This window comes from Nothoprocta perdicaria, unplaced genomic scaffold (genome assembly GCF_003342845.1).
Source record: "Nothoprocta perdicaria isolate Ctin4 unplaced genomic scaffold, notPer1 scaffold_218, whole genome shotgun sequence".
Classification (NCBI taxonomy): domain Eukaryota; kingdom Metazoa; phylum Chordata; class Aves; order Tinamiformes; family Tinamidae; genus Nothoprocta; species Nothoprocta perdicaria.
In genome coordinates this window covers 818,300-841,587 of record NW_020455399.1, presented here as the reverse complement: position 1 = coordinate 841,587, position 23,288 = coordinate 818,300, and the positions used below count along the sequence as shown (strand labels likewise).

General features: G+C 51.1%; 1 protein-coding gene across 3 annotated transcripts in view; it reads left to right on the top strand.

Moving 5' to 3' along the window:
• GATAD2A (GATA zinc finger domain containing 2A) overlaps positions 1-23,288 on the top strand; it is a 44,607-nt gene that overhangs the window by 703 nt on the left and 20,616 nt on the right. For all 3 annotated transcript variants that reach the window (XM_026038824.1, XM_026038823.1, XM_026038822.1), the window contains exon 2: positions 19,289-19,363. The gene's annotated coding sequence lies outside the window, so the exon portion shown is untranslated. The remainder of the gene's footprint in view (positions 1-19,288; positions 19,364-23,288) is intronic.

Below are 23,288 nucleotides of genomic sequence, written 5' to 3'. Positions count from 1 at the left end.
ACCCCCCCCAGCAAGGGTGCTCCCCGGAGCTCCCCGCAGCCCAAAAGGCACCAAAAAACCCCCAAATCGCCCCAAAGTTGTCCCCAAAGCGCCGCTGTCCCCGCGGCGGGGGTGACCCCCACACACACGTAGGAACAGCAGCGGGGGGGACCCTCGCGCGGCGCCCCCACGCGCTGGGGACACTGCCAGGCGGGTGGGACGGGGCCAAGATGGAGGTGCCGGGGCCGCGGGACAGCGCGGCGCGCACAGGCGTCACCCCCAAACGTCACCCGGCGCTGGCCTCCCTAACCCAGTTACTCTCTCCTTTTCTTTTTCTCCTCCTGGCAGTGTTTATCTCTGTACGACGTCGGGGGGATTTAGTTTGTACGCGAGACGAGCTCTGTTCGAAATAAAGTTATATCCTGTCTGTGGTCTACCACCTTCTCCTCACCCCCAGCTCGCTGCCATGTTTCGCAGAGGGTAACGAGATGGCTTTTAAAACTCGGAATTCAGTATTAATCTGCTATTTACCCCCCCTGCCCCAGCTTGTCTTTCTGTCTTTGTGATAAGTGTCATCAAAACTTAAAGAGAAAAAAAAAAGTACATGTATAAGCCACATACACGGTGACAGTTACTGTAGTAAGAGAATATTGTCCGTTTAAGTRTTGAAAACTAACTTCAGAAATACTTTGCAGCACTTTTAACAGGACATTCCAAGCAAAAAGTATAGGTGAGGAAAGATAAGGACTTTCTGCCTTAAGTTGAAAAAGTGCCTTGAAAACAACTGCAAAACAACTTAGAAATTGGTGATTGTTAGATTGCAAATTGTTGGATCTATTAGTTGCATACTATTAAATGCAGGGAAAAGTTTGTAAAATACTTGAATACTTTTCCTGGCTGCATCCTAAGCAGAAAGTTTTAAGAAAAATACCTGCATCATTTTTTTCTAGTGGGCAGCCTTCTTTTAAACTTTAGGTAAACTTGAGCTTTTCTTCCCACTCTGATTGCTACAGATGACTTGGTTTTTTAGACTTTTTCAAGAGTTTAAGGACACCAGAACTGAACCATAATGAATACACATACTGCTCAGTAATAAGTAAATCTTCCCCAAGGAAAAGCAGGTGATGGGACCACGCARAAGTAGTTGAAGGTAGTTCTGTGCCCCCGAAATGCTGCGGTCCGCGGCCGCTGTGCCAAGCTGCTCCCGGCCTCCTGCTTGGCTTCGTTCTGAGCATCTGCATTTCTTGTCGCCGTGAGAGGTTTAGAGGGTCTTGCGTGAAGAAATGAGTCTGTGAGCACAGACCTGGGAACTACAGATTTACCAAAGCGGGTAGGGAATTGAAAAGTATTAGTAGGGATGGTGCCAGAGCGGTGATGAACATGGAATTAGTGTCCTGTTTTTAAAGCATGGGGCCGGTCGCATCTTTTGACATTTTTGCTTGCGGAGTTGGGCAGTGTCGTGGGCCGCCGCCGGTGCGAGATCTCTGTGCGGCTCTTCTGGGCAGGACAGGAAAGGTGAGAAAATTTGAGGAAAAAACTATTCAAAAAGTTATATAAAAGATATTTCCATCGCCAGGCTTGCTGGTAGTGCTCTGCGYTCGTACCAACTGCAGGATTCGGGCTCATCTGCCTTTCTGGGCTGACTCAGAGTATCTCGTTTCACAGTTTTGGTGTGCAACCAAAAATATCAATGAGTGTTGCAGCCAAAGAACAATGAGGGAAGACACGCTGTAAGCAGAGCCCTTTGCTGACTAATTCCCTGCGCTTCAGAGCGAGATAGCATGTGTTTTTTCTGCAAACTTTTATCAGTGCTGTTTCTTACCCAGGCTCGAAGCCTTTGAGCTGTTTTGCTGTGTAGGTAAAGGTAGTTTGACCATAGAAAACAGCTGAGTGTCTTCAGATGCCAAAGGTCTTGCCTTTGGTTGCATATGCTTGCCTTCAGAATGGGATAATAAGTGTTTTAGTTAGACCTAAGTAAAATAAAGAACATCAACCTATCATAATCAGAGGAGAAGTTACTGTTCTTGAGTTCTTCCTTGAAATTGGAGGAGAGAGCTTAAAAATCAGCATGGAAAGATAAAAATGASTGTTGTCTGACTGAACGCTCCCTGCCTTCTCACTTGGCTTGTTGCTTTTAGTCAAATAGTTTAGCAAAATAAGCACAAGAATGCTGCTTGTGAAACATATTCTCGCGGAAAGCAGCATTTCCCTAGACATAGATGCTCGGAAGTGCTACTGCCCCGTTGATGTAGTTGTTCTTTATTATTGTTTCATTTAACCAGGTATGTTGTATCAGCCGGGGCATCAATTGACCCTTTAGGTGTCTGCTGCGTAGAGCAGACCTGTTCCTTGCTGCAAATGAGCAGCCGGGGTGTTGCTGACAAGGCAAAACACTGGGATGGTTTCTGCAATATTCACTTTCTGGCTGCCTGGCACRGAAAACCAGGAGCTTTATGCTGCTGGAGCTACCAGGTGAATTTTTGTGATTTTTCCATCTTTTTATCGTTCCCTTTACAGCACACAGCATGAGTCCTTATTTCTTATCTCTGAGAAATTCTGTAATTTATATGGAAGCAAACCCACTTATCCAATAACATTAAAGCAGGCTGGAGAAAATGGGACGATAGTAGATGTTTGGTGGTCGTATTGGTTTTGGGTCAAAAGGACCCCAAACRAGTAACTTTGTGCTTGGGTCACATTCTCGACGTTTAACCTGTTGTTCCTACTCCACAACAAATTTGGCATCGCAGGCGCCGGTATTAAATCAAGTAGTTTTTTTTCCTAACTAACAGATTTCACAATTCTTTCGAAAGTACCAATTAAACTACACACCGTTTTATTTTTAATTTATAAATAGGCATCTCCAAATACCATCTGAGCCCAAATATGGTTGCCTGAGTTGCTATACGTAGATGAGTTAAACTATCCTTCAACAACTGATTTATATAACTGAAATAGCTAGGGAAGTGAGAAATTTCCTTCCTTTTAGGATACAATGCCAAGGATGTTAAATCTCTGGAGACTCTGAAGATAAGAATTGGGCTGTCCTTTTTTGGAGTTATTAAACAAGGACAGGCCTCCTCTGCGGAGGGGAGAAAGGTGCTTGGGTTGGGTGAAATTGTGGACGGGGTGGCTTTTCCTGAGAGCCGTCTCTTGGCAATGCGCTGGGAATTGTGCGTAATGGGTATTAGTAACTAATGGCAATGTGTGACGCCCCCCCATCCCCAAAATTTAAGATTATTTTGGAAGATGGAAAAAATCTCTTGGGACACAGGCGGTGTGAAGGTTTCTGCGAGGGTCGTCCCAGCAGCTCGAGCAGCCCMGGGCAGGTTCCCAGCTCAGAACTTGCGTGAACTTTAAGCAAGCACGGAGGTGGTAGTGGCTTTGGGAATACCTTTCCTTTGGAGTCTGCCTGAAAAATAGGATCAGTAACGACCGATCCCGTCAATCCTAAATCTAGAAGTGAATCTAATTTATAATTCGTACTTTGCAGAGGGAAAGCAGGTTATGGAGCTGAGCTGGTAGGGTTGTGTTGGGGGGAGCGAGGGGAGGCGAGTTCTGAGAATGTCAGAATTGATGTGCGCTATGGGGCAAGATTGGTGCTTTTTACACATGATATATATATATAATACGTCCTATTACCGCACAGAATGATGCTAGTAAGTGCCTATATTAAGCAGAGTATAAGACTCAGATAATCCTCCTAAAAATACCAAGGTTTTCCATATGCAGCATACTTCAATAACAACCTGTCTTATCTAGTCAACTCCATTTAGATCAATAAAACCTAGTTATCCTGTCTTAGACCTTTGGCTTTGCATCCATCTGTCCATCATTGCCTGTGATATAATTGTAGTAGAAGGCTCTATTGACACCTCTCTGTTGATATCAGGAAAAGAGACAACTCTTTGAGAGTTGGAGGACTTGGAATRTTCTTTAAAAACTGAACAGCGCAAGTTATAGTAAACTGAAAATACTGAACTGTCACACTCCTGTTCACCTATGAAAGGTTAAAAAAYGGTTTGAGACATACAGATAACTTGCTTGTTTGGGTTTGATGTGATACAAACTTTATATAAAGTCCATTCTAATCAAGGAGAGGATTTTGCAACAGAGAAGGCATAACTGCGTGGATGAAGCTGCAGTGCAGTGTTGAGCCCTGCACGGGTATCTTGAGAAACCAGCAGCAGTTGAAATGCTGAGCACTGCCTTTCTCAACATTAATGAAAACTCAGCCTTATTAAAGGATGGTATTCTGATTTCTTAGTCTAACTTCTATGGTAGTCACTCCTGAACCAGAATTGTACTACGTTATCTCTTGCCTCTTGCTGGATCGCTAGATCTGATGTCGGTTCTGTGTCTAACTCCCTCCCAGACTATTTTGATGTGTCCTGCAATTTGCAAGGCACTTTGGGAGACAAACGCTCGTCATCCTTGAAAACGCTTTCAAACCCTTTCAGCTTTGAGTTGGATACTCACCTGAGTCGTGCGGTCTGGCTTCAGAATCTGTCAGGGGGGAATATCTTTGGTTATCTCCTGAACACGCCACCGTAGCCCGGTGCCTCCTAATCATTGTATCTGCAACACGGTCAAACTTTGAGCTCTGCTGCTTAATCTTACTGAAAAATGACCCATTGCAGACAAAAATGACTAACTGATCTCTCAAGGAGAAGAGTTGGCTTTCCAGAAGGTGGGGTAACTGTGACCAACTCTGCAATCAGAGCGTTGAGAATACAAAGTTTGTTTGGTTCTGTTCCCAAATTGGTAAAAAACTTTGAATCCTTTAGATCCTATCTGATATTTCCCCCATTATGTCTAATTTGGAGGTCAATAAAGCCCAAAACCCAAGGATGATATCCAAACTGGAGGAAATACCATATATATGTTTTAATTCTGAGAATTAACGTCCTATTAATGGTGCRTACTTCAAAGCGCTTTCCTTCTGCCTTCACTGTTCAGATTGCAGAGTATATGTATGTGATATTAAATAATTTTGAATAAGGAGTGAGCAAATGATATGCGACTGGAATACTCATTGTTGTGCTCAGATGGAAGCAATTCATACTTAAAATGACTTGCCGTTTAGTAGCACAGAGGTGCTGTTCCTGCCCCCCGCCCTGAGGAGCTCACCAGTGAGCTGAGGCACAATGCACTGTGTTTGTTAGATGAAAGGAAATCAGCAGACAAATGCAACAACATCATCTGATTGCGCGTGTTGAATGTGGCGGAACTTTGAGTTTTCATTAAAAAAATCTTAAAAGATTAGCAGTCCAGCTGCTGCACAGCAAGTGGTTGCGGGTTGGAGATTTCTTGTATGTGGATTCCTTCAAGCTCTGAGTATCCCGAATTCAGTGCTGGAGAAGAGACTYGGGGACCAGATCACTCCTGTGCAAAATACAGTGAAATAATAAGGGTCTTCCTGGGGCCTTGTGGTTTTCTTTTCACGTAGCATTCAGAGGCTGCAGAGGAGACGGTTAAAAATAGGCTGGTAGGTCTAGATGAAGAAGATGCTCGTGAATATGCAGCGACTGATACAATTAGCGGCGGGAGARGCCGAGATCCGGTTCAACCCTTGATCCAGGTTTGCGACCACGGACGTGGGGGTCCCGCTTCTCTGAGGGCTCGGGAGGAGTGGGAATTGACAGAAAAGCGTTAGGTGGGAACCGTGCCTGCCATTAGCTCGTTCTGTTAATGAGGGAGAAGCTGCGGAGCCACGTGAGGGCTCAGTAAACAAGCGAGAGGCGCTTGTTTACGGCCGTGCCCTCCAAGCAGTGGCCCTGTGGGGCTGACTCACTGTTTACCAGCGAAACAGCGGTGTCCGAAGTCGCCGATCGCTGCAGYGACCCGTCCGCGGGACACGGAGATGTTCGTGGGCACATCTTTAATACAAGAGCAGGGCAGAGGGAACGTTGTTCTCTCCCACTTCAGAGCCAGATCAATAGTCCACGAAGGGCCCCTTCTGCATCCTCTTGCACTCCTAAAAGCGCTTTTGGAGAGCAGGTTAAACGTGTCCCCTGAAGACACCAGCCTGGGCAAAGCCGTATTTCATGAGACTCTACTGTCTCATCATAGTCCTGCACTACTGAGGAGAGGTTTGATCTTGAGCAGCTTGCAGGCGTTGCAACTTGCCCCATACTTTGCAGCCTGAATGCAGCTTCCCAAGAAAATAAGGAAGGGAAGGTCCCTGAATCTCCAGGCTGTGGAATTCTTTCCATTCTTAGCGTAAGCATCTTAAAATTGTATTGATGGGAGGCAGCAATATAAAAGATTTRAAAGAAGTTCATTAGGAGGTGTTTTGCTTAAAAGAATGAGGAATCGGGTCTCGTGTTGCTCGAGTCGGTCAGGCAGCAGTTTTGGTTGATGTCTGGATGGTGRCGGTCGGGACAGGCGCGATGCCGAGGCGGCAGCGGGACGTAGCCGTGCCGAGTTCTCCATCCTCCACCCGTCGCACGTCCCCAGAGCGCCGCTCGCCGCCTTCGCTGAGCTCCGTCTTGGCTCCTGGCCTCCGAGAACTTGCCTGGCCTGTTCTGGGTGCCAACGTTAGCGTGTTCCCAGCCTTCCTACACGTGCAGGGGGCTGACCGAGGCCGGGCAGGTGCGTTCCTGCGCCGTGGGCTCTACGGGGGGTTGTTCTCCGGGAATCTCTCTGGTCCTCAGCAACACCCCGACGCGGAGGGGAGGCCCCATCTCCTTTTCCAGCCTTCCTTTGGCGACTTTGGTGAGGTTTGCCTGAATTCTGCATCTTGGTTCTTACGTCCCAACACCAGATTTTGCTGTCATTGTGAGATCAGCTACCTGCTGTGTTCTTTATTTAGACCTCTGAACAGCGTAAATAACATACTACTAAAATATAGAGGAAATAGTTATCAATGCTATCGCGTATGGACTAAATGAAGGAGCAACTTAGCAGCTCGGCCTTGTGGCTCCCCCAGCATTTTGCYCTCTTGATGGGGTGTCCAGCTCTAGAATAGAATGTTTATAAAATTATAGCCTAGATTATCAGAACCTGGGTACTTTCCGGGTCCCACGCTCAGGCGAAGCCTGCGAGCGCCCGCGACGTTGGGTTCCTGCCGGCACCCGCACAGGAACCGAGCAGACGGATGCAGGGACACGGGCGGGTGACGATAATCGAGGACAAGCGGTGACATAATCAGCTCTTATTGCCTCACTCTGCATCGCCCGCTGCCCAGCCAGCCCCACGCGTGGCAGAAGGGTYGCTGCTCGCTTGCAGAAGGGTTTCTCTCACTCTGAACTGCTGCATTTTAATTAAAATGCCTTGTGTGGCAAACTACCTGTGTATTTACCTGCAAAATGACGCGTAACAAAAGTTTACAGAAAATCTGCAGCATTCGGAGACAGAAGGTGAAGTTTATTTCACTCTAAAACACCTTGTTCTGAAACAGTGTCCAGAGTGTGATCTTAGATAGACAGATATTTTATGGATGTAAAATAAGCTTGGTAATAGAATAGAATAATTTCTTAGGTTCCTGATTTTATTAACAAGTGATACTGAACGTACTGTATAAGAGCYCAGCTCACAAATTAGCCACTAGCGCTAGTCCTGCTTTATTCCTGCTTATCACACAAGTTGTGGTGTGTAGACCCATGCCCAATATCTCTGAATTCCCAGCGTCCATGAAAAAGAAAAGCCCTTTTATTACTTAAAGGTGTCGCAAAATCTATTTGCTATTTTATGTGTTAAAAAGCCGTATGTCCCTGCTTCGACTTCACAGTTGCTGTATACCCACCTATTTTGATAGTACAACAGCAAAGAGCAATGATTTTAAATCAAATTAAGTGATATTTCTCTACACTATCTGCATCTCTACAGCATCTTAGRCTGCAACTTTTGCAGCCTGATCCAGGCCGGTAGATTAATTAAATAAACTTCCCTTCCCCCCTTTAATCTGCAGTGATCCCACAGCCCCTTCTCCCGCCGCAGTTCCCAGGATGGTGCTGCCGACAGGTCGCTTCCCGCACGGATACGTCCCTGGGAATAAACAGCTCCGGCAGCAGCAGCTCTTCCCCGTAGAGCCGCCCATCTACCACACTTGCTCTGCCGTTGGAATAACATCAGCCCGCGACTTTCTAAAGCAATTATAACAGTAATACACCTTCAAGGTGACTTCGTAATTAGCAATCCCTCCGGATTCTACACCTTTACCTTCCCCCAGCAACATCCAGTAGCTAAAAACTGAACTTTGCCCCCGAAGAAAAACCAGTCTTTATAACATCTTTGCTCCAGTTGAGCAGCCTGTCGGCAGCTACACCCTCCTCTTCCGAGTTATTTACTAAATAATCACTAACTTGCTGCTTTGAGTGCGCTAGCGAGAGGAAATCATAAAGGAATTCTCTAGCTGGTAGCAGTATTTCTGTGCATTGTGTTTGAAGGGCTCTTCCAGAAAAGAAAAAAAATAATTTTCTGACATATTATTGGTTTGKTTTTCTCCGTTTACTTTTAACAGAGCTCTGAGAGGTGAGGGCTGAGGGAAGCCAGCTACGGAGCAGGGCCCTGCAGTTGGAATTGGAAGTGGTTTTTGCTCATACTACAGCATAAACTGGAGCAGGAGTCTCCGGGTTTGCAGCGGGAAAAATCCCCTTGGCCCCCGTGCTGCGCTCCAGCCGCGGGGCGTGGGATAGCGGGAGCGTGGAAACCGGGGATCCCGAGGGCTTGACACGCTCAGCGGCATCTGCGTGGTAGAGAAAACTGTTCATGGGAAAGCTGGAGGAACCGGGGTCGCTTTGGCAGCTTGGTAATGCCGAGAAGGTTGGGCTGGTTGGTTGGTGCTGTGTCCCACATGCAGAGCTGGGCCACACTCRGAAGGCTGGGAGAGAAGCGTCCTTCCCGGAGGCACCTCTGGGAGAGGGCCGGGGAAAAGCGGCGCTTAGCGGGAGAACTGAACCCAACTGAACCGAACTGAACGGAACGGGCTGGGGTGTTAASTGGCTGCTTAGAGGATAACAATGCATCTCTTCTATAGACACGTAAATGTGTATAGAAGCGATCTATCTATGTATGAATCTATCCATGTGTATGTTAAATACGTAGGCAGGGATGTGGAGCCCCTCCGAGCGCGTTCCCCAGCSGCAGCAGCTCGCGGGCAGCAGCGTGCGGCAGCGCCGCTCGTTTTGTCCGGGGCGGGCGCGCTTGGTCCCCGCGGGCAGCACCTCGCCCCGCTCCGGACCGCGGACCCGCCTCGGCCCCGAACCTCCGAACCGGAGCGGGGACACGCGCCGCCACCCGCCTCCTCCCGCGGGGACGACCCGGGGAGCGGCGCGAGGCCTCCGGGCCCCGCGGCGGCGGCGGCTGCTGCTCGAGCGCGGCGCCGCTCAACGCGGACAACGCGCGGTTCCTGCTGCTCGCGCTGCTCATCGCGCTCTACATGCTCTGCGGCGCCGCCGTCTTCTCGGCCATCGAGCTGCCCTCGGAGCGCGCGGCCAAGGCGCGCTGGGCGGAGCGGCTCGAGGGCTTCGCGCGCCGCCACAACGTGAGCCGCGCCGAGCTGCGCCGCTTCCTGCGCGCCTACGAGGAGGCCAGCGGCGCCGGCATCCGCGTCGACGACGTGCGCCCCCGCTGGGACTTCACGGGCGCCTTCTACTTCGTGGGCACCGTGGTGTCCACCATAGGTGAGTGCCCGCGGCGGGGAACCTCCGCGGCGCCGCGGGATGGCCGGGGAATGTGGCGAGCGGTGGGAGACGTGTGGGGTACGGGGGGCGCCGGCAGCACCGTCGGGGCGCTCACAGCTCACAGACCCCTCCGGTAGTGAGAGGTGGACGTGGGCTGAGGCAGGTGTCTCTGGTGTGGGTTTGCAGGGGAGCTCCCCGGTGACCACATCCCAGCTTTTCTCTGATGGGGAGATCCTAACACGGACTTGTCACGTCTAGCTGCGAAAAGGGGTGTCTGGAATTGGCTTTGGACAGTTGGGTTTCAGGCCACTCGGCCCTTGGCTGCTCCCCACCTTCCCGGACAGCATCAACAAGCTGGCAGCGCGTTGCACACTCGGATGAACCAGGTGTACGCGGGATGGAGGAGCCGGCCGGGAAGAGGCTGCCGTGGAGGTGTTTGGAGGGGCAGAGCACGGGGCGTCGGGATGGGAGCAGCACCGGGCATGGACATGGGCAGCCCGGGGGGCAGCGGAGGGGCGAGTGCTGCCCGGAGCATCTGCCCGGAGCATCTTTGCTGTGGGCAGAGACGGGCGGCCTCGGGTGCAGTTACCACTGTGACAAAGGGGCCACTAAGTCCTGGTGAGGGTGTCTGCAGCTCCAGTGAGCTCTTGGCGTGTTGAGGTGTGCGGCGGGTTGGGTGTTAAATTAATAACAGCCGATGTCAGTCCATCTCCGTCGACACTTGCTCCCTGAAGGGCAGATTTAGGCAGCTGGCTGTGCGCTGGGCGCTTGAGGCTTCGTGCTGACCCACTGCCTTAAGGGTGTGTGGTGCTGCCAGGGGTTCTGCTGAACCTTTCTGTAGCTGAAGGATGGCTGTTGTGGCACGAGGTGCAAGGGCAGGCGGCTTTGGGCATGCCACAGAGCATCAGGGTTTGGGGGCTTTGCACCCTTAGACCTCCAGTCTGTAGGACTTTGAGATGTTCTGCTGAGCTGGTACTTTAAAATAGTTCATAACTTTGTTAAGCCCATTTTTGAGTCCTGCTGCAGTTTACAGTCTGTTGTGACATCTCCTTTAAGGTATGTGGTTTTTTTGCATGATAAAATACAGTGTTGATCCTCACCCTTCCTACTGCCGTGAAGTCAGAGAAAACAAAGCTGGGAAAAGACTGCAGAAGTTTCCTTGGTCCTGCGTGTTGCATGGTAATATCAATTACATATATATTTATGTTTTTTCTCCCAAACCTACACTATGGGAGAAAACCCATACCTACAGTACCCCACAGATTCCACAAGGAATCCAGTCTTGTGCCTTATTATCCTCACCAGTAAAAAAGGGATTTTCCTGATATTTGCCTGACTACAATTCAGTCGCTCTCACTACGTTTGTCTTCAGGCACAGAGAACAGCGGCTTTTTGCAGCCTCCTAGGTACTCAGAGACTATTATCATGTGTCTTCATTCCATTCGAAAAGGCTCATTACTGTAACCCTCCTTTCAGTGTTAAAGTCACCTTTTGCATGTAATAACTACTGGAAGCCATTCTCAGTGTTAATATTTATTTTATCTTATTCAAATGAGGTTGTTAGGAAGAAGAGGCTGAGTGAGCTGGGCCTGTTTTCTCTGGAGAAGAGATGGCTCAGAGGGGATATGATTAATATGTATAAGTTCAGGAAGGGAGAATGCAGGGAGGAAGGGGACAGGCTGTTCTCACTGGTGGCCAGCGATAGGACGAGGGGTAATGNGCCCCGCCGCGCCCGTGTCACAATAAAAGTCCCCGCTGCCCTTCGCGGGGCCCAGGGGAAGCGAGCGGATCCGGCCCCGGCGCGGCGGGGCGCGCGGCTGCCGCTTCCCAACGGGATCGGGATCGGAGCGAGGCGGGCGCTGCCACCCCCGYGTCCCGTCCGGTGTCCGCAGGAAGTTCCGCTCCGGCCCTGCACGTGCTGCAATCCCGAGTGTCCAGCGGCTGCCGCTCCTTTATTGCCAGCGGAGAAACCAACACCGCGACTTGGCCTTTGGGATTCGTCCCGAGCATCCCCCGGAGCGAGGCGCTGAAACCCTTTATTTTATTTATTCTTCTCTTCCCTCGAGCATCTGCCCACTCTTCCCCCTCTCCTTTAGGCTCTTAGATTTTGCTTTCGCTTGTATTTATTTTATCCAGAGCTTTCCCGGCTCTTCCATTGCGTGTGTCCCGGACGGCGCTTCCCAAGCGGCGCGGGGCTGCTTGGCAGGCCCTAATTCCCGCTCCAGCTACTCCAGGTCTCCTGCTTTGTGCCCGCAGATGCGGGCGGAAGTGGCAGAGCTGCCCGTTAATCCATGACATGGGAAAAGAAGCGGCACCTTTGGGAAAAGGGAGACCCCGTAGCTCGCAGGCTGCTGCGCGTTGCGTTGGAGGAGAGGCTGAAACCCTCCTTATGGACCAGCTGTGGAGCAGGGGCTCRGATAAAAGGAAACACGGGTAGGAAGAAGTAGGAATGGGAGGGATATGTGGTTGGAGAAGAGGAGCGGCAGCAGGAGTAGAAAGCAGGGAATAACGGACCACGTAACCAGGATGCCGGGTGTTCCGGTGCTGTAGTGGCCTCCTAGTTGTCACACGCGCCAGGGCTGCGGATCTGTCCCTGTTCCAGACTGGTGTGTCCYGATGTGGGGGACAAGAGGGCTGGGAACGTGCAGCCAACTGCAGAGTGTGGGGCGGAACGGGCGACTGTGTCGGGAGGGCAGTGAGACCCCGGGGTTAAGTGCCTCCAATAGRGTCGCTAAATAACTTCCAGTTTGGGAAAATGCTTCTTTTTTTCCCTCTTTTCCTTTTTTTCCCACTGCCACACTTYGAAGCTGGGATGGCTGCGCGGCCGGGCACGTGGCACTCGGGTTGTGGACACTGACCCCTCCGTCCAGTGCCATGGATGGGTCTGTTCCCTGCTTTTGCTTGGGAAAAGAGTCACTGCCTTGCAGTTAGCGTATTGCGATGGAATGGTGTGCGGTGCAAAGGATCCCGCTCCCRGCTGGAAGTGCCAGCTTCCCACCTTGTCCCATTCCCTGGCAGGGAGGAGCCGCCACCAGCRCAGGGCACGGAGCAGAGGACGCTCCTCCTGCACAGCAAAGCACCGAGGGGTTCAAAGCCACAGGTTTCAATCCAGGCAATCCCGGCATTCCAGGCAATCCCGATAGTCCCTTCGTGCTCCTGGGACAAGACACGGTGACAGCTTTGGGCTGTTCGCACAGGCGGACGGCCACCTGTGCGCACAGGCGCACCCGTGGGCCCTTCTAGCGAGCCCTGTGGATGCACGGAGCTTTGCACGGGAATTATCCCGTTGATCTCCGGGTTCTCCGGGAACCGGAGCTGGGGGAGGAACTGCTGGCCTGCAGCCTTATGCTCTTACACTTCTATTTCTGGGCCGTCCCTCGGCCCGACCGGTCCCTATAGGCTCTGCGCCTGCCTATAAGCGTCGGCAGCGGTAGGTGGTGGGGAGGGGGAAGACAGCAAACACGTTGGAGCTGATTGAACTTCATCCCAAGCATCTTTGGGATGCTTTGGATCCAAATCTTGGGGTGTTAGAGCTTTCCTCGGTTGGTTTTTGTTAATAATTGGGCGCACATGCAAGCTGTGTTTGAGCTATCCCACCGTCACCGCCCGTATGTGATGTGATGCAGCTGGCACATCCTGCCTGAGAGCACCCCTCCTCCTTGGCCCATCACTAGAGATTTCTTTTTTTAGGGTTTTTCTCTCCCTCCTTTTGTTCCTGTATTCCTGCAGCATCCCTGTACACGCACACAGGACACCTGTATTGGCCCCCGTTCAGTTCCGGGCATCCCTGCTGTGTTCCTCACGCGCAGCCCAGCACCTGCAATGTGGGAACTTACCCGGTTCTTTCTGATATTTTCTAGCCACTTAGCTCCGCTTAGCCCGGCCGCCAGACTCTGTTGTGAGATGAATCCTCTGTCCGTTTGCAGGTGGAGAAACAGAAACAGGTCAAAATCAAGGTTTGGGGAAGAAAACCTCCGTCTGGCTGCTCGCAGATGGGCAAAAGACTGGGGATTTTAGGTCTGGTAGCTGGATCCTGGTCGCTCCCTCCTGCATCTCGGAAAGCAGCCGGGGCGAATGCCCCGTGTGCTGGGGCGACTTGTTCTTGCTTTTCCCAAGGACAAGTTGAAACTTCTCCGTGCGTGGGTTACCCCTTCTGCCAAACGTGCATAATTGTGTCTTACAAAGGCACAAAAAATGCGGCTTAAAACAGTTCCCTTTAGTCTTATTTTAATTATGGTCTTCCTTAGTTTACACCTCCGTGAAGCGCCTCAGTCTCACATCTCGTCACTTTTCAAAGAGAATTGCTGGCGGAGATATTGCTGTGGATTTTACCTCAGCGACTGTAACGATGTGTTTGTCATCTTAGCAAATACAAACACTTAAAAGATCTGAGAGAAACTTAACAACCGGTCACACACACCAAGGCCTGGACAGATGTGGGTGAGGAGCATCACATGCTGGACATCAGGTGGCCCTAGACCAAGGGAAGGCCTCGATTTTCCTCTGTCTCTCACRTTCCTTAACTCATGACTTCACATCCTGGTAGTTGATGTCCTTTGGTCAGATGAATTTTAAAGCTCCACAGATTCATGTCGGCTTGGTTGCCACACACGGTCCCTGCAAGCCCCGAGGTTGAACGCCCCAATTTATAGAGTGTTTTCCACACAGCGGGGGGATCCAAAAAGCAGGGGGATCAAGCAAGGTGATGATCACAGTGATCTTTCCTTCTTGGATTGACTCTATAGGATATCCAGGTGTTGAAATCGGTCGGAAAGCTGCATGCAGAGGTCTCTAAAGCTGCTTTACCTATTGCTGTAAGCAGGACCAGCTTCCTTGCCACGGTTGTTATGACCAGTATGTTCCTGGGCTGAACTGGCCATGTGAGCRCCAGCTTTGAGATGCTTGCAAGCATTAGAGGCAGGAAACTGGAGGGATTTTAATAGGATCTTAGAAATCCCGTCCCCAAAAGCACTGGGTGCTGCAGTTCCGCGTGCATCCAGAGCTGCACCGTGTGCCAGCACGTGCAGCCCACACGTGGTTGCAGGACTTGCAGTTTTGCTTTCTGCTTAGAAACACCCTGAGGAATGCAGCCCGAGATGGATGCAACTTCGAAAGCAAGTTGTTTATCATTAATAAAAACGTTGTTGTAAAGTTGTTTCGGATGAGAAAGTTGCCTAAGTTTGGAACTTAGGTTCTAGGTGCTTAATAGTTAAATTTGCCCTTTCTTGGTATCTCCCAGGCGTGCAGGTTATCCTGTGAAGTTACCTCAGAGTGGTGCTTGAATATGGGTTGTGCTTGGGAGCAGCGGATGCTCTGCGGGCCAGATGTGCAGTAGGGAAAAGGGCACCTTTAGTGCCTTAACGCTGGAAATGTGACCCAGATTCGGCTCTTCTGGAGTTTCTTTTGGAAATTCAGACTCAGCGTTTGTAGACGTGGAGGGAGAGGTGACATTTGTGCAGCGTGTTTGTTTGTACCTCCGGGACGGAGCGCGCGGGAGCCTGCGAAGGGCTTTGCCTGCAAGAGCTGAGGGCCTGGGCAGCTTCCAGAGGCAAAAGTTTTGCCCGACATCCCCAAATGTTTTTTTTCCAGGATGAGCACCCGTTTCTCCGTATGCTGGGAAAGCTGGTAGCCAGTAGGGACAGTCATTCCAGACCTGTCACCTTCATTCCATTAACGTGTGCTGCAATCTTCCGCTTGTTCTCCTTCCTATAGCAGAGCTGTGCACAGAAGGATGTCCCTTCCAACCTCCTCCATCCCGGGATGCGCCCGGGTGCCCCGTGCTCCCTGCTGGAGCAGGGGTTCCATTAGACGATCCCTGGAGGTCCCTTCCAACCTCCTCCATCCCRGGATGCGCCCGGGTGCCCYGTGCTCCCTGCTGGAGCAGGGGTTCCATTAGACGATCCCTGGAGGTCCCTTCCAACCTCCTCCATCCCRGGATGCGCCCGGGTGCCCYGTGCTCCCTGCTGGAGCAGGGGTTCCATTAGACGATCCCTGGAGGTCCCTTCCAACCTCCTCCATCCCGGGATGCCGCGAGGCGCCGGCGGAGCCGCGTCGCTGCCAGCATCGCCATGGCCCTGGGCAAGGATCGATGCCGCCCGTACGCAGCAACGGAGCCGGCATGCGCAGAGCAGCGGCCTCCAACCCCAACCTATTTTAGTTCCTGGTGCTCTCTCCTTTCGCTTCGCGGCACATACTGTAGTTCCTCTTCTTAAAATAGATGCTGTTTTGTTCACGTCTGCTGCCTGGTTATTGTCCCTAACATGCAGGGCGTTGTTGTGAGTTGGCCTCTTGATAAGGTTTTGGTTTAATGAGTCAAGTGTGGCCATACAGCAATGAGGAAGGTTCTTTYGGATAGATGTGAAGCCGGTGGACAAGCTGCTTGGACTTAGGCCTGGCCCTTTCGAAGATCCAGTGCTGCCTGCTCGGTGGTTTCTGCATTTCCCTCGCTTCCCATTCCTTATTTACCTAAAATAGTAATGCAAGGAGACACCTCTGTAGCTATATCACCATTCAAAATACTGCATGTCAAATGACCGATGCAAATGCCTCCTTGCTGCTGCACAACTYGGTACTTCCTCTCGTCGAGGACTTTCCTAGTTCCTCTTCTAACCTCCCTGCTCCTTTGAATGAGGGCATAAAATTGCCCTGCTGCTCCTGTGCAGGGGAGGCCGCCCGTCAAAACCAGGCAAAGGAGCCAAATAGTCCAAACAAAACCGGGTAGTGTCCTTGGTTTGTGCTTTTCCCCCAACAACTGCCCTGTTGGAACCTCTTTATCTTTGGATCTCCCAGGTCTCCGCACTTGATTGAATTCTGTGTAATCTCAGGAAAAGCTGGGGAGGAGGTTGATTAAAACGAGCGCTTGCTTGGAGAGGGAGGACGGGGCTGATCGTGTCCCTGCCGTGAGATTGTCCAGGCCRCAAATGGGAGAAATCCCAATTGCATTTGCAGTGGGTCTCAAAACAATACTGCCTTGATTTCCACAGATCACATTATACCAGGGATATTGAAAGGCTCAGCTTGGATCTTGTGGAGAAAACAAACTCCAGGGCTTCGTATTTCCCTGTGCCGGAGTGCGTGAGCGGTAGGGTTGGAGAGGCTGAGCTTCAGCTCCGGGAAGGATCTAAGGATGCGGATGGAGCATCCGCGGCTGCTCTACGGACATAGTGCCATGGGTGGGTAGGAGCCTGGGCTCTCCMGGATCCCGACTGAATCCCACATTCCTCCTTGGAGGCCTGTGCGTATTACCCTGCACTTCGGCAGCCTTCCTCGCGTGGTATCCATAAGAGCAGATGCTGGAAAAGCAGCRTCCTGCCCGGGATGAGCGCGGAGGTGACGGGCCCGGGGAGCAGCCGCTGCCAGCAGCGCATCCCGCTGCTCCCCACGGCCTGCCRTTGTCCCACAGGAGCCTCCGCTCCCGCTCCTCCGGGCTGCCCGATCCCAGTGCAACTGAACCGCGACTGCTGCCCGCAAGGGCACGGGTTCCGATCTCCATCGTTGGAGGAGGCCTATGGAGCAGCCATCCCAAAGCGCCGTGGCTCCCGTGCCAGGAAACCTGCAGAATCCGTAGCTTCATACAGTCTGAAAGCGCTATATTTTTAAAGCCAGGTTTGCATGTGAAATCTTTTTGACTTTTCTTAACTAAGAATGGTTCTTGCGAGTGTTGATGGGTTTCARTGATGTTCCCAAAAATGCCTTTCCTGGGGTCCTGATCTATTATTTGTAGTTTTTTTCTTCTTCTTTTTCCTTTATACTGGTTGTGAACCTTAACGAAGTAATGACAAAACAACCTCTAAAATAACCGCTTTTTGCCRATGCCAAGTTGCTGCTGGGAGGATCGGCAGGATCCATGTCCCCATACGGGGAATCCTCGGAGGGAGAACGCCCGGCTTTCCCTGGGGAGGCCGCGCGGATCCCGCATGGATCCCGGCACATCCTGCCCTCCGCCTGTGAGTGCTGCCAGCTCCTGGCACGAGGCAGGAAATTCCGCATTTTCACGCCACTTTGCAGCATCCCGCGGATCCAGCGTGCGTCGTGCGCGCTCTACCCRTACGTGCCGGTTGTGTTAAACCTGTCCCTTTCTGGAGGCTTGTGATGGAAGCGAAAGGTTCCTCCGTGTCCCGGCCAGGAGACGTGGCGGCAGCTCCGGGTGTCCCGTGTCCGTCCCCTCGGCAGCTCCCTTGCTCCCGGGAGCCGCAGTAGCGATGGTTGCACTTGGCTACTCATTAGGGACGCACTGCGCTAATAGGATGAGCTATAATTAGTGCAGCCTCCCCTCTGGGTGGCCAGGCAGGGCCCAGAACCCGGCCGCAGATCCATTTATTTGGTGTCCCCGGCCGCGCTCCCGCCGTTTGGGCAGGCGGTGGGAACCGCTCGGAGCAGCCGGAGGGGCGGGATGTGCCGGGCCCGGCCGTGCGCCTTGGGGAGCAGGGAACCCGCAAGCGGCCAGCGCTGACCTGGTCACGAGAAGCTGTCGGGAGAGGAGGAGGAGGAAGAGGAGGAGGAGGATGAGACCTTGCGGAGCCCCGTGCTGCCCTTGGGACAGCGGAAAGCAGCTCGGAGCCGTTTGGAGGAGGGAAGTGGCTCCGGGTTCTTGGCCTTGCCAGGAGCGGTCTGGGCAGCCTGCGAGGGCCGATGCTGCCGCCCGGCCTGCGGCTGCCTCGGTGTTCACCCTATGTATGTGCACATATAGGAATGCACGCGTATGTGGAGAGCGTTCGGCAGAAGGAGCTGCTTTTTGCTGCGTTTTCCGTGCGACCATTGGTGACTTGCTGCAGGTTTGGCCCTGGGTGCYCTCGCAGAGAGGGACCGGGAATGTCAGGATCCCAAACGTGTGCACGGGATTACCAAATAACCTCTGTAAAGGCAAAGGGAGTGTGGGCAAGCAGGGAATCCCTGCTCCCTGGTAGGGATATTTCCTCTGCATCCTGCTCTGACCCGGCTCCTCCTTTCCCTTCCATGTAACGGGCAAAAGGGAGTGGGATCCTGTGGCAGAACAACAGAACCAAGGGATGTCCCTTGGTTGAGGGAAGGGATGGGGATGGCAGCAGGGCAGGGAGGGGATCCTGATCCTGCCCCTCTGCTCCGCCCTGGGGAGGCCAAACCTGGAGCGTTGGGGGCAGCTCTGGGCTCCCCAGGACCAGGGGGACCTGGAGCTGCTGGAGAGGGGCCAGCAGAGAGCAACAAAGATGAGGAAGGGCCTGGAGCATCCTCCTTGTGAGGAGAGCCCGAGCGAGCGGGGCCCGTTCAGCCTGGAGGAGAGGAGGCCGAGACGGGACCTGGTCAATGTGTGCAAGCACCCGAGGACAGAAATGGGAGAGAGGGAAGCGGGAAGAGCAGCTGTCTGGTTGGGCACCAGGGGAGACCTTGAGTTGCACAGCTGAGTGCCAGGACTTCCCCATTTGAATTTTGTCCTCAAGAAGCTGCCCAAGCTGCATGTCTTTTCTGTCATGAAGAGTTTGGTGTCATTAGGCTCTAGACTAAGCTGCCCTGGTCTACTGGGCAAGTGCATCTGGTTTGCTGCGTCTCACTGACATGTCCCAGCTCCTGAAATGCTTCTGCAGGGGGTTTGCTGCTGTGCTGGCACACAGCAAGAGCTGGAAGCCTTGCTGAAGAAAAATACCTATTTATATTGGTATACAGTTAGTRTAACCAAAGCGTCCTAAACATGTCGTCTTTCCCCCCAGGATCTCCGTTGCAGTCACTTTCAGCCAGCAAAACTGGACAGGATTCCCCTGGGAACCCATGAACTTCATTGACAGGTAAGGAGTTCTCCATAGATGGGTGTCTGACATGCTCATCTCTAATGAGGCACGGGCATTTTCAAGCCCAGCGCACATTTGGTAATAAAAGAYGGGACTGGGCAGTGAGAGAGGTGGAATCATCGTGCTCTTCTTGCTCCTCTGCTCCTGTCCTGCACAGGGTGAGGAGGAGGGCCTGTAGAAGGTGGAACTGGAATCTGGATTCAGTTCCTATGCCTTGATCAAAGTCACCTTTCACTGAGCAGTTGATCAACACTCCAGAGTAGGTAAAAATCTCCCTAGCTTGCAAATGGACAGAGAAGTTTCACTTCCTTTTAAGCAGGCATTGGCAACAGCTGCACGGTCCGAATGTGATGAAGAGTACAAAGCGAGGGCACAAACCTCCTTCCCTTGAGAATCCTGTATATGTTAGTCATTTCGCAAAAAGAAAAATCGGGAATGAATCAAATGTCTGCAGATACTTTTTAGGTCTCGCAATTAAATAACGCTAGGGATACAAGTAACGCAGTGGATAATAGTCTTGATGAGCTATTTTGTGTGTAGTGATGCTCGCCTACCTTGCTGAAGTACCGAAAGAAGCTTGTTATAAACAATGTAAATATTGATGTGTCTACTCATAAATTTACAAATTTGATTTAACTCATAAATTTACAAATTTGATTTATTGTGATTTACCAGAGCCAGCTTTAGAGCTAATGTTGTGGTGAAGGCCATAAGCACTGCTGATTTTTTTACGGTGTGACTGTTTCTTACCTAAGTCCCCAAATCTGTGCAAAGCAGCAGAATTTGAAGAGGAAGAACAGTCTTTGGAGATGCAACTTCCAGAGTTTAAATGTACAGTGATTTGTTTCATGAGACCAAAAGGTTAAATGGGATTGTGTTTTAAAAACAACTGCTGGAAAATACTTGAAAAGTATCTCTGTGAAGATGTAGGGATGTGTATAAATACAATCTGATTTTTCCGAATCAACTTTTATGCAAATGCTGCTGTTATGGACCATGACAGAAACTGGTACCGAAGTGCTATTCTGCACTAAGGAATCTCCGTGATTTTGCTGGTAATACAAAGCCCAGACATAAGTCATTAGCAGACTTCCTGCCCAGTAGTTTCTAGACAAAAATATACCCATGAAACTTGGGGCAAAATTCAGGTCAAACAGATTCCTTATTTAGTGGCTCTAAGTAGTACCCTCTACTACCTTTAAACCCTGAGAAGTGGACCTTAGCATTAATACAATTTTAAGGTTTTAATAAGAATTAAGAGTGTTAGTTGAGAAATAGGAAAATTCAGAATTGTTCTTTTGCTTACACGGTGTTTTACATCTACCTACCCTAACACGTCCATGAACTTACTGAGGCTGTAAAGGAAGGGGTGTGTGTGTATATGTGTGTGTATATAAAATATACATATATATATATACACACACACATACATACACACTATATAGGTGTGTATGAACATGGCCCTAAGTATGGTGCCTCTTGCAGGGCAGTGATGCTCAGCCTGTGTGCACAGAAAAGCTGCTCTCTTCGGCTTTCCAAACTACACTGAAATGAGGAATAGCCTCTGTCATAATATACACAGCATGTGGTGCTAGAAAAGCTGCTCTTGTTGTGACTACCTAAAGATGATAATTTTGCAGTTTTTGCATTAAAATAAATGAACCAACCTAGATCCCTTTTCTAATGAGAAGCATACATTTAATGGGGGGGGGGAGCAGTTGATTGCAGTCTGCAGTGCTGTTACTTAATATTTAAATCTGCCCACATGAAATAAAAGCTTAAATAAAATTATAGTGATTTATAAGTGAAAAGCTTTACTTTTGAGTCAAAATAAACCCTGGATAAACAGGTTTTAATCACTAGTTAGTGTCTCTAAGGGTTGAGGTGACTAGGAAACCTGTATCTTACATGTCTCTATTGCTAGATTGAAGTCAGGCCATAGGTTTCTGATAATAAATAGGTGTCTTTTCCTATTTCTCTAAAAAGAAAAAGTCCCTCTATTGCGAGCTGCTAAATAATGAAAAGTTAACTTAAATAAGTGTAAGGATTGTGACCTTAGTAAAAGCTTGTGCTTAGTTATTTATGTATTTAATGGGTTTTGACTCTATCGTTCCTCCTTAGCCGCTCCAGCGCGAGGCGGGGGAATCGGTGTCATCGTGCCGGAGCTGGGAGGTGCTTTTTCCTTTTGCATTGTTTCATTTCTCTCAGATTTTAGGCTGGCTACATTGGTGAGGGAATAGCAGCAGTAGTAAAAGTTAATTAGGAGAAAAAAAAAAAAAAAGGTTATTTCTGTGCAATTTTTTTCCCCTCTTGCCCAGATCCCGAGTTCAGGCCTTGGCATGCCGGGCTGGACGTGCAGGTGCCTCCACAAGGTTTGTGTGCCCATTTTCAGTCCCTGTTTAGGCGCCGGGGGGCCGAACCGCTACCCCTCGCACCGACACCACGGGCCCCATGTTGCTGGGCCCCGCACGCGGATAAAATCACCTCGGAAGGACGCGGAGCAGCCGGGCCTGCCGCCACGGTGGGCACCAGGAGCACCCGCACAGTCACCTCCCTGAACAGGGGCCCCGCAGCCGCTTTGGGGGCAGGTTAGCGCCTCAAGACCCCAAATTCCCAGCGTTTCCCTCCGGAAACCCGCCGGGCCGGTGTCCCGGGGCTGGGTTTTCCAAGGAAAAGCGGCTGTGGGAGCGTCTGCGCCGGCAGCCCCCACTCCCCAACGAGGTGGCCTTAAGCACGTGTCCCCCGGCTGGCGCTTCCCGCTCCTCCCGGCCAGCAGCCCCCGGGCCGGGGCCTCCCGCTGCCCTCGACGCTCCGGGGCGACAGGAAAACCATGGACAACGGCGGGGGCGGGGGAGGAAGGCGCATCCTGCAAGGTGCGGTGGGAGCGCGGCGCCCGAAGGGTTAAGCGCTGCCATTTTGTTATGTAACACCCTTAATGGACATATCGGTGAATGGCACCAAAATGGCAGGGCTTAACCCTTCGCGGGCTGGGGCCTGCCGGCCACCCCGGCGCCCGCCGAGGGGTCTGCGCACAGCGAAGCCCACGGGCTGCCGGGCGACTCCTCGCTCGGATTCAAGGAAAACTTCGGTGTTTTCCGTCTGTTTAAGGCTCGGGATATGGGCACTGTGGCTAACGTGGAAAAGGGAGCAGCCCACGCTGGCTGCTGCCCTCCTCCTCCCAGGCAAGGGAATGGGTTTTTGGTTGTCCAGTCCAATCCAGTCATGGATTTAATTTATTTATTTTTTTTTTTCTGCTACCCACAAAATAACCAGTGTTTTTTATCTTGCTGCAGTTGGGTTGTTTTATTCCTTAAAAAGCGGCCGGTTTTTGCTTTGGCAAGAGGGAAGTTTCTCCTGAAAATGCACGTGGCAAGGACAGAGGCTCCTTCCATGGTGTGTGCAGGCACGTGTTAGTACATATGCACATGTGTGTGCACTGTGCACACATGTTAGTATGTATGCACATGTGTGTGCACTGTACACACATGTGTTAGTACGTGTGCATACGTGTGTGCCCTGTGCACACACATGTTTGCAGAGGAAACTTTAGCATGACCTACCGCAGCACGTGTTGCTTCTCGCTCTGATAACACTGAGCATATAAAAAGCCAAAAATATTTATATTTATGGCAGAACAAATTGAGGCCTCGTCGGAGCAGCACCTTGTGGCAGCYTCTCGCATCCTGCCCGGAGATCCAAATCCCGAATCCAGGGAGGGGCTCCCTGCATCCCATATCCACAGCCTGCCCTTAGGGAGTAGTCCGGGCATCCGTGCGTGGAACAGGAGGGACTGCTCAGTCGCTAACCTAATTTTGATCGATTGCACTTAGAAAATATCTAAAGTGGTCTGATAATATTTAATAATAGTTTGCACCGCAAGGCATTAACTTGAACTCCACATCTCTCTGGTAAACTTTTTTTT